The sequence below is a fragment of the Oncorhynchus keta genome, chromosome 15, assembly GCF_023373465.1.
Source record: "Oncorhynchus keta strain PuntledgeMale-10-30-2019 chromosome 15, Oket_V2, whole genome shotgun sequence".
Classification (NCBI taxonomy): domain Eukaryota; kingdom Metazoa; phylum Chordata; class Actinopteri; order Salmoniformes; family Salmonidae; genus Oncorhynchus; species Oncorhynchus keta.
Window position 1 is genome coordinate 15,557,527 of NC_068435.1, and position 16,722 is coordinate 15,574,248.

Genomic DNA, 16,722 nt, shown 5'->3' on the forward strand with positions numbered 1-16,722 from the left:
GCATAGGGCTAAATATTTGGTGTTCATTCTGAAATAATATTTAAACTTACAAAACAACTAGGTTGCGTGAGTTTACCCCACTTTTTAGGTTCATGGGTCTTGACCAGGAAAAAGAGCCCAAAGTTTTCCTGATCAGGTTATGATCAATAAAAAGCAGAGATGCTCCCCATCCAACCTGACCGAGCTTGAGAGGATCTGCAGAGAAGAATGGGAGAAAATCGCTGCCAAAGGTGCTTCAAGAAAGTACTGAGAAAAGGGTCTGAATATTTACATAAATGTGATAGAAGTTTTTTATTTTTAATACATTTGTAAACATTTCTAAAAACCTGTTTTTGCTTTGTCATTATGTGATATTGTGTGAAGATTGATGAGAAAAAATATTTAATCAATTTTAGAATGAGGCTGTTGTAACGAGTGCGCTGAGAGTCGGGAAGCAAATACAGGGAGTGTTTTAATAAATAAAATAAACAATGAACACGAAACACAAACAACGCACCGACATGAAACAGAGTCAATAACACCTGAGGAAAGAACCAAGGGGAGTGACAGATATCGGGAAGATAATCAAGGAGGTGATGGAGTCCAGGTGAGTGTTTTGAGGCACACGAGACGATGGTGACATGTGTGCGTCAGCAGCCCGGTGACCTAGAGGCCGGAGAGGGAGTATACGTGACAGCTGTAACGTAACAAAATGTAGAAAAAGTCAAGGGGTCTGAATACTTTCAGAATGCACTATACTATATGCACTATACTTAGGCAGGCTATGGCTGGAAAATTTGAGGAATTCAGATTTTGAGAGAAAATACAACTGTTTATCATGGATTTTCAAGACAATTATGCTGGCATATGTTAAACAGTGTATGTGAATTAACGCTTGCTACTCTCACAGGCAAATTTCAAGCTTTTGACCGATGACTTCAGGTGGGATTCAGTCAACAACATAATTTTTTTTGGGGGGGGGACCTTTATTTAACTAGGCAAGTCAGTTAAGAACAAATTCTTATTTTCAATGGCCTAGGAACAGTGGGTTAACTGCCTGTTCACGGGCAGAACGACAGATTTGTACCTTGTCAGTTCAGGAGTTTGAACTTGCAACCTTCCGGTTACTAGTCCAACGCTCTAACCACTAGGCTACCCTGCCACCTCTACACTCTAACCACTAGGCTACCCTGCCGCCCCAAAAGGGGTGAAAACAAAAAGGTGTCAGCTAACTTCTCATCACACCACACCACTCCTAAGTGAACCATCTCGATCAGTGGGTGGCAGGTGTTTTTTCCTCTCTCCTTCTCCCTCCCTCTATCTCCACACCCCCCAAACAGCTCCATACTAAGGCCACTCCCTCTTTGTCTACAGGCCTTCAAGGCATCTACTTGTACAGAGCAAGGGGAAAAACAGCTGGGTGACTTGTCTGCAGGGTATGTCAACAATACAATGACGACCTCTGGAGCTGATGTTCTTGTTGAGACAAGTTATCTTGTGAAGTAATGTTTACTGTGCTCTCTGCATATGAGGTTTGTACATTCAGAGGTACAACTCCTGTTCTTTTGTCCTTGGCAATTCATTAGATTTAATAGCAGTCCACAAAACTGGTTGCCCAAGCTTCAATGTAATTATAAGGCAATAGCAAACAAAAACAGCATAGGCCCACACTCTGGTCCTTGATTAACCAATGTTGAACACCCTATACTATATCTAACTATTGTATCACAGACCTTGGAGACTTAATTAAAAGTCATGATGTACAATGACGATTGTCTAATGAAGATTGTCAAGTGGAGATTCATTTATGTAAGACTAGCTTCATCCGACCAATAGATGGCCACTACACTAGGGGTGATTATAAGTTTTCATCAGACACTTGGCACGACAAACAGGTTGGCTTAAGGATAGCCCCCCCCATGCTGTGGTTGGGTCAGGGGACCCCGTGGGGAAGAGAGGCCTCTGATTTACTGCCCTGACAGTGACCACGGTCAAGGTGCTCACATTTACTAATGGGGCCCTTGGGACCACAGAGAAAGGCCTTCAGACAATCACCTCCGAGGAAACTAGCGGACATTCACTGCTTTTCTAAACTGCAGTGCACCCTTAAGCACAGAGCATCCATTTCCTGCCACTAATTGCAGCACAACCTGTTTAAGCTCCAAGATGGGGTGCAAGTTCACACAGATGGGGGCATAAGCAAAGCACATTAATTAAGTCGAAAGACAAAAATAAACAAAAACAGAGGCAGGAACACTAATTTCCATTGACGCCATTTCATGCACAGGAAATTACAAATTAGGATGTGGTGAACTTTTACTAGCCCAATAACCTGAAAATAACTTCAGCCTAAAGCAGCCAACTTCGATCCTGTGTGCATGAGAAGGACATTAACAATGGGGAAGAGAACGTGTGTATGTCCTCAACATGTGTGACCATAATCTCTAGTGGACAGACTACGTAAACATAAATGTTACCGTAGATCTGTCATGACACAACGTGATGCATGAGACAACCTGCACCATTAGTTCCTTTGCTTTGGACAAATCACGATTTCACAGGTGTTAGTATCTTTCAAATTTCGGAAGGGGAGGGGACATTTTGCCCATAGACTTGTCCCTAACTTGCAAAGAGAGAGGCTGAAGCTCTTCGTTCTGGTTCCAATCCGTGTTCACTCTCTTCTCTTAACAAGTATGGACCCAGAAATTAATTGAGTGTCTGACCAATTACGCAAGACTTTAGATCTGGGTTAACCGAGATTACTGTGACCATAACAGACAGTGGGAATGAAAAAGAGCGCTTTAGGACTACAACACCAGCCACAGAAACAAATAATTTCCTCATAGCACTCAGACTTTTCACTTTTCACTAGCTCATACAAATAGCATGAGGATAGGTCAATGAAATCTAGAACCATTTATTTTCAAAGGTGCAGTCCCCCACGTCGCATATGTTGGATCAGTTTCCCACAATTCCCACTACTCAACAAAGTGGCAGTGCAAATAGCAGGTGCAAAGAGCGACTGCCTGTTGGAGCCACAAGGCAGGGTCAGACATGTTGCTGTTATTGTTAGACCTGTTTTTGTGCTATGGGGAGTGTAAAAAAGAGACTCTCTTCTTTAGTAAACACTACTGTGATGAAGCCAATGAACTGTGTCCCCTGCGCTGCCTGAAGCCTTAAACCCCAAACAGCAAGCAATGCAGATGTAGAAGCACACTGGCTAGAAAAACCTCCCTAGATCATATTCCTGTCTATAATAATGTTCGGAACAGTGCAAATGGAATGGCATCAACCACATGGAAACCATGCCATTACCACGAGCCCGTTCTCCCCAATTAAGGTGCCACCAACCTACTGTGCTGTCTATGTATATGTATGCAACCAGCAGAATCTTCATCTCTGATCTCTTTCTAAGAAGCTGGAACATGAAAAGACACCAACATTTACATTTTATAGTACATTTTTGTAATTTAGCACAGGTTTTGTTTTTTTGCCCTAGCACTAATAAAGGCTAATAATCAAAGGCTTGATGATGAGTTGGTTATTTGAATCAGCTGTGTAGTGTTAGAGGGAAAAAATAAATATGCACCCAGGGGGGGCCCCAGGACCAAGTTTGGGAAACCCTGATTTGGCCAACACTCTTATCCCAGAGCAACTAGGTTTAAATGCCTTGCTCAATGGTACATCAACAGATTTTTCATTTAGTCAACTCAGGGATTCGAACCAGCAGCCTTTCAGTCACTGGCCCAAAGCGGTTGACCGTTAGGCTACCTGCTTGTGTTAAACTTGAGTTATAACACCCACACACTATCTACCCTCACTTTGTCTTGTAAGCATGTTTCCAGTAAGCATGCCAGTAAACCCTGGGCATCCTGGCACTTAACACAACTGAGCTGAAGAACAGCTGTTGCCCATGCTTACTGGGGGTACCTCTGAGCATGCAGGGTGCATGCTGAATTGGCCCATGCCATGTTCAGGCATACCAAACCTGTGTCATCCCTTAATGAATCAGCCAGTGACATTGGAGGTGACCCTGTGAAAGAGCATCGCTGCTGTGCACACACAGCCATTGCATCCATTTGGCAGTCAAACATGACCTGTGCAAATACCACCAAGAGGGTCTCAGGGCCTCCCGGGTGGCGCAGTGGTCTAAGGCACTGTCTCGCAGTGCTAGCTGTGCAACTAGAGATCCTGGTTTGAGTCCAGACTCTGTTGCAGCCAGCTGCGACTGGGAGACTGGTGCACAATTGACCCAGGGTCTGTACGGGAGTTGCAGCGATGGGACAAGACTGTAACTACCAATTGGGGAGAGAAAAAAATGACTTTTTGCTGTCTTACCAGAAAACGCATTGTCTTTTTTTCAAAACCCTCCATAGATGCATTTCTTCAACCGTTGAGTATCAAAAAGACAGAGGTCACTCAAAATGCACATGCACTTTTTGGAATGATTTCAGACTTTGTATGGCTTTTATACAAAGAATTGTAATCACTATTATGAATCCCAATTATTCTTAGCTAAGGTGTGTGAGGTGATGGCATGTAAGGACAGAGAAGGGCAGGCTGACAGGCACATTCTGCTGAGGCGCAAGCTGTGTGAAAGAAGGGTGGTATGGTACTTGTTACGGATACAGTTATCATGTGTGTGTATCCTGTGTGTTTCTTTTCGCTCCTTCTCCCCTCACAGGTGAAAACCATCACTCCCCAATCAGTCAACAATCAATCATCAATCAGAAGACACACCTCCTCCTATTTCCTGACCTATCACAGTTCCTTCCCCATGGTTTAAAAACCCCATCATTTGTTTGTTCTAGAGCAATCTCTAGCTCAATCTCTCTGTAAATGCCATGTCTGTAGGTCTCTGTGTTTCACTCTCGCTTTGTGTCTTAAACCTCTCTTTTGTTTAAAGCACCTCCATAGCACTTTGTCATCACCTGTGAGTATTGTTTTTGGTTATTTTGTTTGTTGCTGGTGGGAAAAGGGAGAAACCAAGACAAGTCGCCCATGGGCATACACTACCCGTAGGTGAACTTTGTTAAATACACTAGTTAGAACTGGGTGGACCACCCACTGTATTTTTGGTTAGTTAGCTGTTGTTAAAGTAGGCTAGTCTAGCTTAGGGGTGTGTTTTTGTATACTTATTGTTTCTTTCCATGGGTCCAGTTCAGCCCCTTTTCCTGCTCCCCCCCCCATTACCGTGTGTTTATAAATAAACCTAGAGTTTGATGGTAGATTTCTGTTGTCGTGGTTATTTCGTTCACACTTTTACTTTGTCACAATAATAATTTGCATGAGTTATGTTACGGGTCTCATTACCATCCCCCCCCCTAGACCGTCGGGCCAAAAGGGATTCGTAACAGTACTATATTATTCATATTAAGATGTTGCACCGTTTTGGTATTTTGCAAAGTTCTAAGTATCGTTGTGATTCTTTTTACATAATTGGATGCAATGTCATGTCAATACTCCCAGAGTGTAGACAAGTATTGAGAATATGAATTCACTCATATCCTCACATTAAAAACTGAAAAGATAACCTATACGGTTAAATTTGGATTATTCCCGGGGCCTCCCGGGTGGCTCAGTGGTTAAGGCGCTGTCACACCCTGGTCGAAGTAATGTATGTTTGTCTTCATTTATTTGGTCAGGCCAGGGTGTGACATGGGTTATTGTGGTGCGTTTTTGTCATGGGGTTTTTGTGGGGTGTCTAGCATAGTCTATGGCTGCCTGAGGCGGTTCTCAATCAGAGTCAGGTGATTATCGTTGTCTCTGATTGGGAACCATATGTAGGCAGCCATATTCTTTGAGTATGTCGTGGGTGATTGTTCCTGTCTCTGTGTTAGTTGTCACCAGATAGGCTGTATAGGTTTTCATATTCCGTTTGTTTTTTTGTATTGTTCGTGTTTTTTTTCGTCATTAAAGATGTATTGAACTAACCACGCTGCATTTTGGTCCGACTCTCCTTCAACGGAAGAAAGCCGTAACAAGCGCCCAGGCTCTGTCGTAACCGGCTGTAACCGGGAGGTCTGTGGGGTGATGCACAATTGGCCTAGCGTCGTCTGGGTTAGGGAGGGTTTGGCCGGTAGGGATAACCTTGTCTCATCGCGCACCAGCAACTCCTGTGGCGGGCCAGGCGCAGTGCACGTTAACCAAGGTTGCCAGGTGCACTGTGTTTCCTCCGACACATTGGTGCGGCTTGCTTCCAGGTTGGATGGCGCTGTGTTAAGAAGCAGTGCGGCTTGGTTGGGTTGTGTATCGGAGGATGCATGACTTTCAACCTTCGTCTCTCCCGAGCCCGTACGGGAGTTGTAGCGATGAGACAAGATAGTAGCTACTAAACAATTGGATACCACTAAATTGGGGAGAAAAGGGGGTAAAAAAATAAATTGAAAAAGGATTATTCTGTTCACCTCTACAAGGTGTCGAAAGTGTTCGACAGGGATGCTGGACCATGTTGACTCCAATGCTTCCCACAGTTGTGTAAAGTTGTATGGATGTCTTTTGGGTGGTGGACCATTTTTGATACACACAGGAAACTGTTGAGTAAAACACTCAACAGCGTTGCAATTCTTAACACAAACCTACTACCATGCCCCATTCAAAGGCACTTAGACATTTTGTCTTACCCATTCACCCTCTGAATGGCACACATACACAAAACATGTCTCAGTTGTCTCAAGGCTTAAAAATCCTTCTTTAAACGTGTCTCCTCCCCTTCATCTACAATGATTGAAGTAGATTTAACAAGTGACATCAATAAGGAATCATAGCTTTCACCTGAATCCACCTGGTCAGTCTGTCATTGAAAGAGGTGTTCTTAATGTTTTGTACACTCAGTGTATGTACTGTACATATTCTGTCACCTAGGTTACATTTTTAAAGAACGGAGCATGTTACATGCCTCACATATGGACTTTAGTAGGAGGAGCACGAGAGGTTACAAAAGCAAATCTGAGAGGAAGTTTGGCGCAATGAACTCATAAAGAAGCAGCGGTCAAACGTTGAAGAGCCTCTGAGGTGGGTTCCTATACACCGGGGACCGTTCCCGTCCAAGATAGACAGCAATTGCTGAGCCCTCACAGGAAATCCTTTCTCTATCCACTGCTGCTTGGGAGGTGCCGAGTACCCAGCAGTCATATTAAATATTTCTCGTCTCTCGGGATGAGGGGAAAACCAGTCCTGGCTTGAATGTGATGTGGTATTTAGACTGAGGATAGAGCAGTGGGACAACCACGGATGCGGCTCCTCGGCCTCTTCCGAATTGTTGTATACATTGGCATGGATTACTGCTACAAGAGGGCGGGAGTGTGCTTTTCCTTGCATGACCCTCCAACTTACACTACGCAAATAATCATTTTACCGGTACTAAATTATCTCCAATTAGCTCTGCACATTTGTATCAGTAATAATAATTGATTGCATTTATATAGCTCCTTTCCACCTACAGTAGGTTCTGAATTGCAAGGTAGGAAACTCACTTCTTCCACCACCAATGTCTAGCACCCATTTGAGTGATGCTCGGCAACCATTTTGTGCCAGACCGCTCACCACACATCAGCTATCATGGTGGAATAACAAAGGCTGCGTTTTACACAGGCAGCCCAAATCTGATTTTTTCTTTCACTAATTGGTATTTTGACCAATCAGATCAGCTCTGAAAAAGGACTTACGTGAAAAGATCTAATGTGCTTGGTCAAAAGACCAATTAGGGGGGAAATGATCAGAATTGGGCTGCCTGTGTAAATGTTTTTGTATTCCCAGCACCACAAAATGAGCACTGACTCACCAGAACGTCATGTGCCATTTGAACCTGAACAACAATTTTGTAATCTTAGGATGTTTTTAATTTACAAAATGAGCCAATTCGATCATCCATCTATACTAGACAACAAAATAATAAAATGATTGGGTAGTTATCCCATCAACAATTATGTGTAGCATCATACATGAAATACACAAACAAAAATATAAACGTGTTTGTTGTGTCACACAACACAATGCCACAGATGTCTCAGGTTGAGGGAGCTGACTGCAGGAATGTCCACCAGAGCAGTTGCCAGATAATTGTATGTTAATGTATCTACCATAAACTGCCTCCAACATCATTCAATGCAAAGCCACTGCAAGTACTGAGGAAGGAGATGTTACGTCTTGTCGTCATGAGACAAACATACGGGTAACTGCCAAATCAACTTCTCGGGGATATGTGGGACGGTAGCGTCCCACCTCACCAACAGCCAGTGAAATTGCATGGCGCCAAATTCAACAGAAATCCCATAATTAAAATTCCTCAAACATACAAATATTTTACACCATTTTAAAGATAAACCTGTTGTAAATCCAGCCACAGTGTCCAATTTCAAAAAGGCTTTACTGCGAAAGCACACCAAACGATTATGTTAGGTCAGTACCTAGTCACAGAAAAACACAGCCATTTTTCCAGCCAAAGAGAGGAGTCACAAAAAGCAGAAATAGAGATAAAATGAATCACTAACCTTTGATGATCTTCATCAGATGACACTCAAAGGACTTCATGTTACACAGTACATGTATGTTTTGTTTGATAAAGTTAATATTTATATCCAAAAATCTCAGTTTACATTGGCGCGTTATTTTCAGTAGTTCCAAAACATCCAGTGATTTGTATTTCTGAGTAGCAGGCAGTTTACTATGTGCACCTTTTTATCCAAGCTACTCAATACTGCCCCCCAGTCCCAAAGAAGTTAAAGTAAACATTTGAGTAAATGAGGGATGCAAAGTATATTGAAAGCAGATACTTCCACATAGGTGTGGTTCCTGAGTTAATTAAGCAATTAACATCCCATCATGCTTTGGATAATGTATATAAACGCCCAGTGGTCCATTATTTTGGCTACCATGGCTGGAAGAGACTGACTCTGAAACAGAGGTCTCAAAGGAGCATAGAAGGTTTAAAGGGTATTTGTGTCTCAGTCACCAGATCTCAAACCAATTGAACACTTATTTGAGATTCTGGAGCGGTACCTGAGACAGTGTTTTCCACCACCATAAACAAAACAACAAATTAAGGAATTTCTTATGCAAGAATGTTGTTGCATCTCTCCGATAGAGACACTACTAGAATCTATGACAAGGCGCATTGAAGTGGTGCAGCGATCTAAGGCACTGCATCTCAGTGCTTGAGGTGTCACTACAGACCCTGGTTCGATTCCAGGCTGTATCACAACCGGGCCGTTATTGGGAGTCCCATAGGGTTTGGCCGGGGTAGGCCGTCATTGTAAATAAGAATTTGTTAACTGACTTCCCTAGTTAAATACTGGTTAAATAAAAAAAATGGAAGCTCTTGTGGTGGCCCAATGCCCTATTAAGACACTTTATGTTTGTCACGCCCTGGCCTTAGTATTCTGTGTTTTCGTTATTATTTTGGTTAGGCCAGGGTGTTACATGGGGATTTATGTGGTTTGTTTTGTCTGGGGTTGTTTGTAGTTATGGGATTGTGGTTAGAAGTAGTACTCTAGGTAAGTCTATGGTTGCCTAGAGTGGTTCTCAATCAGAGGCAGGTGTTTATCGTTGTCTCTGATTGGGAACCATATTTAGGCAGCCATATTCTTTAGGTATTTTGTGGGTGATTGTTCCTGTCTTTGTGTTTGTGGCACCAGATAGGACTGTTTCACGTTTCTTGTTTTGTAGATTGTTGTATTTTCATCTTTATTAAAGATGTACAAAACTAACCATGCTGCATTTTGGTCCGCCTCTCTTTCACCAGAAGAAAACCGTAACAATGTTGGTGATTCCTTTATTTTAGCAGCTTTCTGTATATTTAGCTACATACCTAGCTAGGTAGGTCACTTCCTGACAATACAGCATTAGTCATTCACTCAATTCTAATATAAGATGTTATTTTTGAACAGTTTGTCCAGTGTACATTGTAAGGGAAAAAAATACATATGTGTAAAAATGTTGAAACAAAAAGTTTAAACAAATAAAGACAATCTCATATTCATGGAAACCGGGGTCCACCATTTCAACATTCATTCTGAGCATGTGGTATCCATCCTTCCCTATATGTGAGTGACTGTTGGACTTCAGTGGGCCATACAGATGTTCTGCATTTAGAATCTAGGTAAAAGGTCGTCATGCTGAGAGAGCAGCCATTTTGGAATTGAATAAGCAGCTGTAGGTGTGGTTCGGGTGATGATCAGTCACAGACGGCTGGAAGGCGCCAGATTCCCATAGCCTCCAGCACCATTGACTTTTCTTAGTTAAAACCCCTATTTAGCCAGTCTCCTAGGAATGTCCTGCATATAACTATTGACAGAGAATAGAGCCCTTCCTTCCTTGGTTTATATTGTGTATGCTGGTTCTCTTCCATAATGTAAATAATACTGAAATCAATTGAATCTTGTTTGGTTAGGTACAACAATGTTAAAGAGTAAGGTGATTCTTCATGGAAACAACTTAATCATTACACTCTGACAGTCACTTATGATAAAAACAGGGCTTGAGGTATTAATTCAAAGTACATGTTTCATTGTGGAATGGTAATTACACTGTAGTAACAAACTGACATTTCCAAGACAGGAAAGGTTGGCTTATTGCAGCTGTCTTTTGTGTCATTTCCTGTCTCAATCACTGCCAAAAATATATTGTACCCATGGGGATTAAACATCCCCAAATATGAAACTATCTAAAAATAGACAATATAGTAACATCTGTAAAACATATTTAAAGCCAACATTTAACATTGACTGAATGATTGTGATTAGAACATGCTGTGGTTTGTGACACAGTCCGTCAGTCACACTATCAGTGAAACACTAGCATAACTACATCTTCAAACAGTAAGTCGTGGGCAACTTCCTCTCCCATCTGGCTTCCAGAAAACCTGCCGTTTCTCAGACGTCAGCAGGCCCCGTCATGGCTTGGTTTGCATGCTCCAGCAGGAAGGGAGTGGAAGGCTTGGGGACCCTTCCAGCCCCCTGAAGCAACGCTGTCTTTTACACCCCCTAATTCCAAGGAACCCTCCTTACTCCATCGGTAATGTCCCAGAAGCACATGCACATTCCTTCCATTTGTAATCAGTAACCAGTGAGTATGTTAGTTCAATGTGTTAACATTATTATACTACTAGTCCTGAGATACAGTATGACTGCACGTTTGTGGACAGGCTAGTGTTCTTTCTTGCATGTTCCTGCCACAGACAAATAATTGTCAGCTTTTCCGGCTCTTCAAAAGCCTTCAGCAACACATCTGTTTCCATTCAACTAGTCTCTGTCAGTTACTCTGACCTTATTAATGTTATTTGATAACTCATTTGGCTTAGGCTAAGTCGTACAAAAAAATGTTTTACAAAGGTTCTTATTTAGAGAATCTATATCCTTCCTAAGATCGGGCAACAAAATATTATTTTTTGTATAAAAATTATTGTTCTTTGACTGTCTTCATAAACTCCCTGATCCTTAATCAAACTAACGGATGTTTGTCACATTTCAGCAGCGTTAGTAAAGATTTATAGTTCAACTGCAGTGATTTTCCCTGCCAAGCACAGTAAGAAGTCTGCTGGTTACCTTTCACCTACTTAGCCTCCGGTGCAGACAAGAGGGGGTTAACTCATTTTCTTTGTGGTCTAGCCCCAGGTCATGAATCGCCTACGTGCTCCCCGTGCTCTCCGTGCTGGGGTGTTACATCTGAATGTTGGGAATTGCCTTAACTTGGGCATTTTCTATGCGTGAACTTTCCCCTAATTCTCACACTGCTCCTACCTCACAGCAAGTCTAACAGAGGACTACCTCAGGCCAAATCATACAGCACGTTCTTCCTGACGTCCAACACAGTGCCAGTGACCTCACACAGCCGCAACCGGCTTCAATTTATCCCATCCATACAATTAGGCTGCCTCAAATAGCTGTTTCTCTGATTGTGTTTTCTCTGTACTGACTTCAAAACAAATCTAGACTTGAAATGATATTCAGTTTATTAAGAAGTACAGTCAGGTACATAATTTTTGGCAAAACCTTAACAAGGGCCCCAGGACCAGTGGAAGCAAAATAGCCCCATAACATCAATAATCCAACACCATATGAGGTATGTTTTTCAACGCCAAACCCACCACTGGTGTGCGTGGCCAAAGATATCTATTTTCATGTCATTTGACCACAGCACTGCCTGGAGTTTGATAAGCGGCATTGGCACTTGGATTGGAACCGGTACTATGGTCAGATTACATGAAAATATATATATATATATTTTAGCATACAATATAGCTCAGTATTTGTATTCTAAATGTTTTGTTCATCTTTATCAAGGGTGCCAATAATTATAGACCTGGCTGGACTTCCTTTAAGTATAATCAGTCATTTTTCTTTATGGAGGATGCAAGACATGTTTATTCACACACTGGATATATTTTGTCAAAATATTATCTATGCACATTTATATGCAATGTAACATTTTGTGCTATTAAAGCCTTGTTTATCAAAAACCCGTTATCATGCTGAGACCAAGGTCTCTTTTACAGAAGAGTGCTGTAATTAAAGAAATATTCACCAAAATATACACATCAATGCGTTCCGAAATACAAAACAAAGATGCAAAACACAATCATAGAAAACAAACACATTCTTCAGTAAAAAGATCCTCAATCGGCCATAATAAATATTTGGGCATCTGGATTGACAAAAAGCTACGTTTCATATTATTACATTTACATTTAAGTCATTTAGCAGACGCTCTTATACAGAGCGACTTACAAATTGGTGCATTCACCTTATGACATCCAGTGGAACAGCCACTTTACAATAGTGCATCTAAATCTTTTAAGGGGGGTGAGAAGGATTACTTTATCCTATCCTAGGTATTCCTTAAAGAGGTGGGGTTTCAGGTGTCTCCGGAAGGTGGTGATTGACTCCGCTGTCCTGGCGTCGTGAGGGAGTTTGTTCCACCATTGGGGGCCAGAGCAGCGAACAGTTTTGACTGGGCTGAGCGGGAACTGTACTTCCTCAGTGGTAGGGAGGCGAGCAGGCCAGAGGTGGATGAACGCAGTGCCCTTGTTTGGGTGTAGGGCCTGATCAGAGCCTGGAGGTACTGAGGTGCCGTTCCCCTCACAGCTCCGTAGGCAAGCACCATGGTCTTGTAGCGGATGCGAGCTTCAACTGGAAGCCAGTGGAGAGAGCGGAGGAGCGGGGTGACGTGAGAGAACTTGGGAAGGTTGAACACCAGACGGGCTGCGGCGTTCTGGATGAGTTGTAGGGGTTTAATGGCACAGGCAGGGAGCCCAGCCAACAGCGAGTTGCAGTAATCCAGACGGGAGATGACAAGTGCCTGGATTAGGACCTGCGCCGCTTCCTGTGTGAGGCAGGGTCGTACTCTGCGGATGTTGTAGAGCATGAACCTACAGGAACGGGCCACCGCCTTGATGTTAGTTGAGAACGACAGGGTGTTGTCCAGGATCACGCCAAGGTTCTTAGCGCTCTGGGAGGAGGACACAATGGAGTTGTCAACCGTGATGGCGAGATCATGGAACGGGCAGTCCTTCCCCGGGAGGAAGAGCAGCTCCGTCTTGCCGAGGTTCAGCTTGAGGTGGTGATCCGTCATCCACACTGATATGTCTGCCAGACATGCAGAGATGCGATTCGCCACCTGGTCATCAGAAGGGGGAAAGGAGAAGATTAATTGTGTGTCGTCTGCATAGCAATGATAGGAGAGACCATGTGAGGTTATGACAGAGCCAAGTGACTTGGTGTATAGCGAGAATAGGAGAGGGCCTAGAACAGAGCCCTGGGGACACCAGTGGTGAGAGCGCGTGGTGAGGAGACAGATTCTCGCCACGCCACCTGGTAGGAGCGACCTGTCAGGTAGGACGCAATCCAAGCGTGGGCCGCGCCGAAGATGCCCAACTCGGAGAGGGTGGAGAGGAGGATCTGATGGTTCACAGTATCGAAGGCAGCCGATAGGTCTAGAAGGATGAGAGCAGAGGAGAGAGAGTTAGCTTTAGCAGTGCGGAGCGCCTCCGTGATACAGAGAAGAGCAGTCTCAGTTGAATGACTAGTCTTGAAACCTGACTGATTTGGATCAAGAAAGTCATTCTGAGAGAGATAGCGGGAGAGCTGGCCAAGGACGGCACGTTCAAGAGTTTGAGAGAAAAGAAAGAAGGGATACTGGTCTGTAGTTGTTGACATCGGAGGGATCGAGTGTAGGTTTTTTCAGAAGGGGTGCAACTCTCGCTCTCTTGAAGACGGAAGGGACGTAGCCAGCGGTCAGGGATGAGTTGATGAGCGAGGTGAGGTAAGGGAGAAGGTCTCCGGAAATGGTCTGGAGAAGAGAGGGGATAGGGTCAAGCGGGCAGGTTGTTGGGCGGCCGGCCGTCACAAGACGCGAGATTTCATCTGGAGAGAGAGGGGAGAAAGAGGTCAGAGCACAGGGTAGGGCAGTGTGAGCAGAACCAGCGGTGTCGTTTGACTTAGCAAACGAGGATCGGATGTCGTCGACAATTGCCCTCGAGGTAACAAATCATCCAGTTTTAGATTATTCCACAAGGTGCTAAAAAACTAAAAGCAAAATTAACTAACTCTTTGGAGATACAAGGAATCTCCTGAGTCAGCCATCCCTGACTCAGTGGAGATCGAAGGGAGCTCCAGAGTTATCCTTCCCTGACTCAGTGGAGATCGAAGGGATCTCTAGAGTTATCCTTCCCTGAGATCGGGTCTTGATAGCTCACACTTCTGTAAGTTAACAATGAAGTGAGGTACTGTGGAAGTTTATGTAAGAGGGCTTTATAAACAAAAATAGCGCAATTCTTCGATCTACGAGACTTCAAAGACGGACAGCTTACTTTCTGATACAGAAAGCATGGATGTGTACTGTGTGCTATTATTAACTGCGTCCACTGGCTTCAATTGCAGTGGCAGCAGCATTCATTCGACGATATCGACATAATCTATAACGAGCATAAATGTCGACTGAATTGTTTGTTTTCTGCTATTTAATGAAAGCCATGCCCTATTCCTTTAAAACTTATTTGGGATTGGTGGGTCCCCTGTGGGACAGTTGAGCTAACGTAGGCTAATGCGATTAGCATGAGGTTGTAAGTAACAAGAACATTTCCCAGGACAAAGACATTTCTGATATTGGCAGAAAGCTTAAATTCTTGTTAATCTAACTGCACTGTCCAATTTACAGTAGCTATTACAGTGAAAGAATACCATTATTGTTTGAGGAAAGTGCACAGTTTTGAACATGTCAAGTTATTAATAAACAAGTTAGGCACATTTGGGCGGTCTTGATACAACATTTTGAACAGAAATGCAAATTTTTCATTGGATAAGTCTGAAACTATGCACATACTCTGATGCCATCTAGTGGCCAAAATCGAAATTGCACATGGGCTGGAATAATACATTATGGCCTTTCTCTTGCATTTCAAAGGTGATGGTACCAAAAAAATACAAAAAAGCTTTTGCTTCTTTCTTTGTATTATCTTTTACCAGATCTAATGTGCTATATTCTCCTACATTCTTTTCACATTTCCACAAACTTCAGTGTTTCCCTTCAAATGGTATCAAGAATATGCATATCCTTGCTTCAAGGCCTGAGCTACAGACAGTTAGATTTGGGTAAGTCAGTTTAGGCAAAAATTGAATAAAAGCCCATCCTTATTCTTTAATTCTTAAAACTAACTCATCAATCTGTTTTTTGAAACATAGCTTTTCGTCAATCCAGATGCCAAAATATTTATAAGCGGGGGCACGATCAATGCGGGCACCATCCAATGTACATACATGTAAACGATGTGAAATGTCTAGCTAGTTAGCGGTGGTGCGCGCTAATAGCGTTTCAATCGGTGACGTCATTCGCTTTGAGACTTTGAAGTAGTGGTTCCCCTTGCCCTGCAAGGGCCGCGGCTTTTGTGGAGCGATGGGTAACGATGCTTCGTGGGTGACTGGTGTTGATGTGTGCAGAGGGTCCCTGGTTCGGGCCCGGGTAGGGGCGAGGGGATGGACTAAAGTTATACTGTTACATTTATGCTGTTGACCCGGATCACTGGTTGCTGCGGAAAAGGAGGAGGTCAAAAGAGGGGTGAGTGTAACCGATGTGAAATAGCTAGCTAGTTAGCGGTGGTGCGCGCTAATAGCGTTTCAATCGGTGACGTCACTCGCTTTGAGACCTCGAAGTAGTGGTTCCCCTTGCTCTGCAAGGGCCGCGGCTTTTGTGGAGTGATGGGTAACGATGCTTCGTGGATGACTGTTATTGATGTGTGCAGAGGGTCCCTGGTTCGGGCGAGGGGACAGACTAAAGTTATACTGTTACATACACATAAATAATCAAATTTTTAAGCGTTTCGGAAAATAACAAACTTAGCTTTACCTGTAATAACTACCTAACCTCTTTATAGAAAGTAATGGTAACTTGTCATTTTTATATTATGTTCAAGTCACACCATAACATTATCACACCACAACATTATCACACTAACATTATCGTAACATTATCCCACTGTGCTATTATCCTGCCATTATCGCAACATTATCGCACCGTGCCGTTATCGCAACATAATTGCACCGTAACGTTATCATAGCATTGTCACACCATAGCATTATCACACCATAACAATAACATTATCAACAGCAAAGTAACCGGTGTAAAGTATCAATCAGCATATAGGCTTTCCTCTCGTTTGAAGTGATATCAATCATTTCTTTGTTACGTCATCAAGTTTATTACACAAAGTGAGTTCATCTATCCTTTACCATACAGCGGTGTGATTGTCAA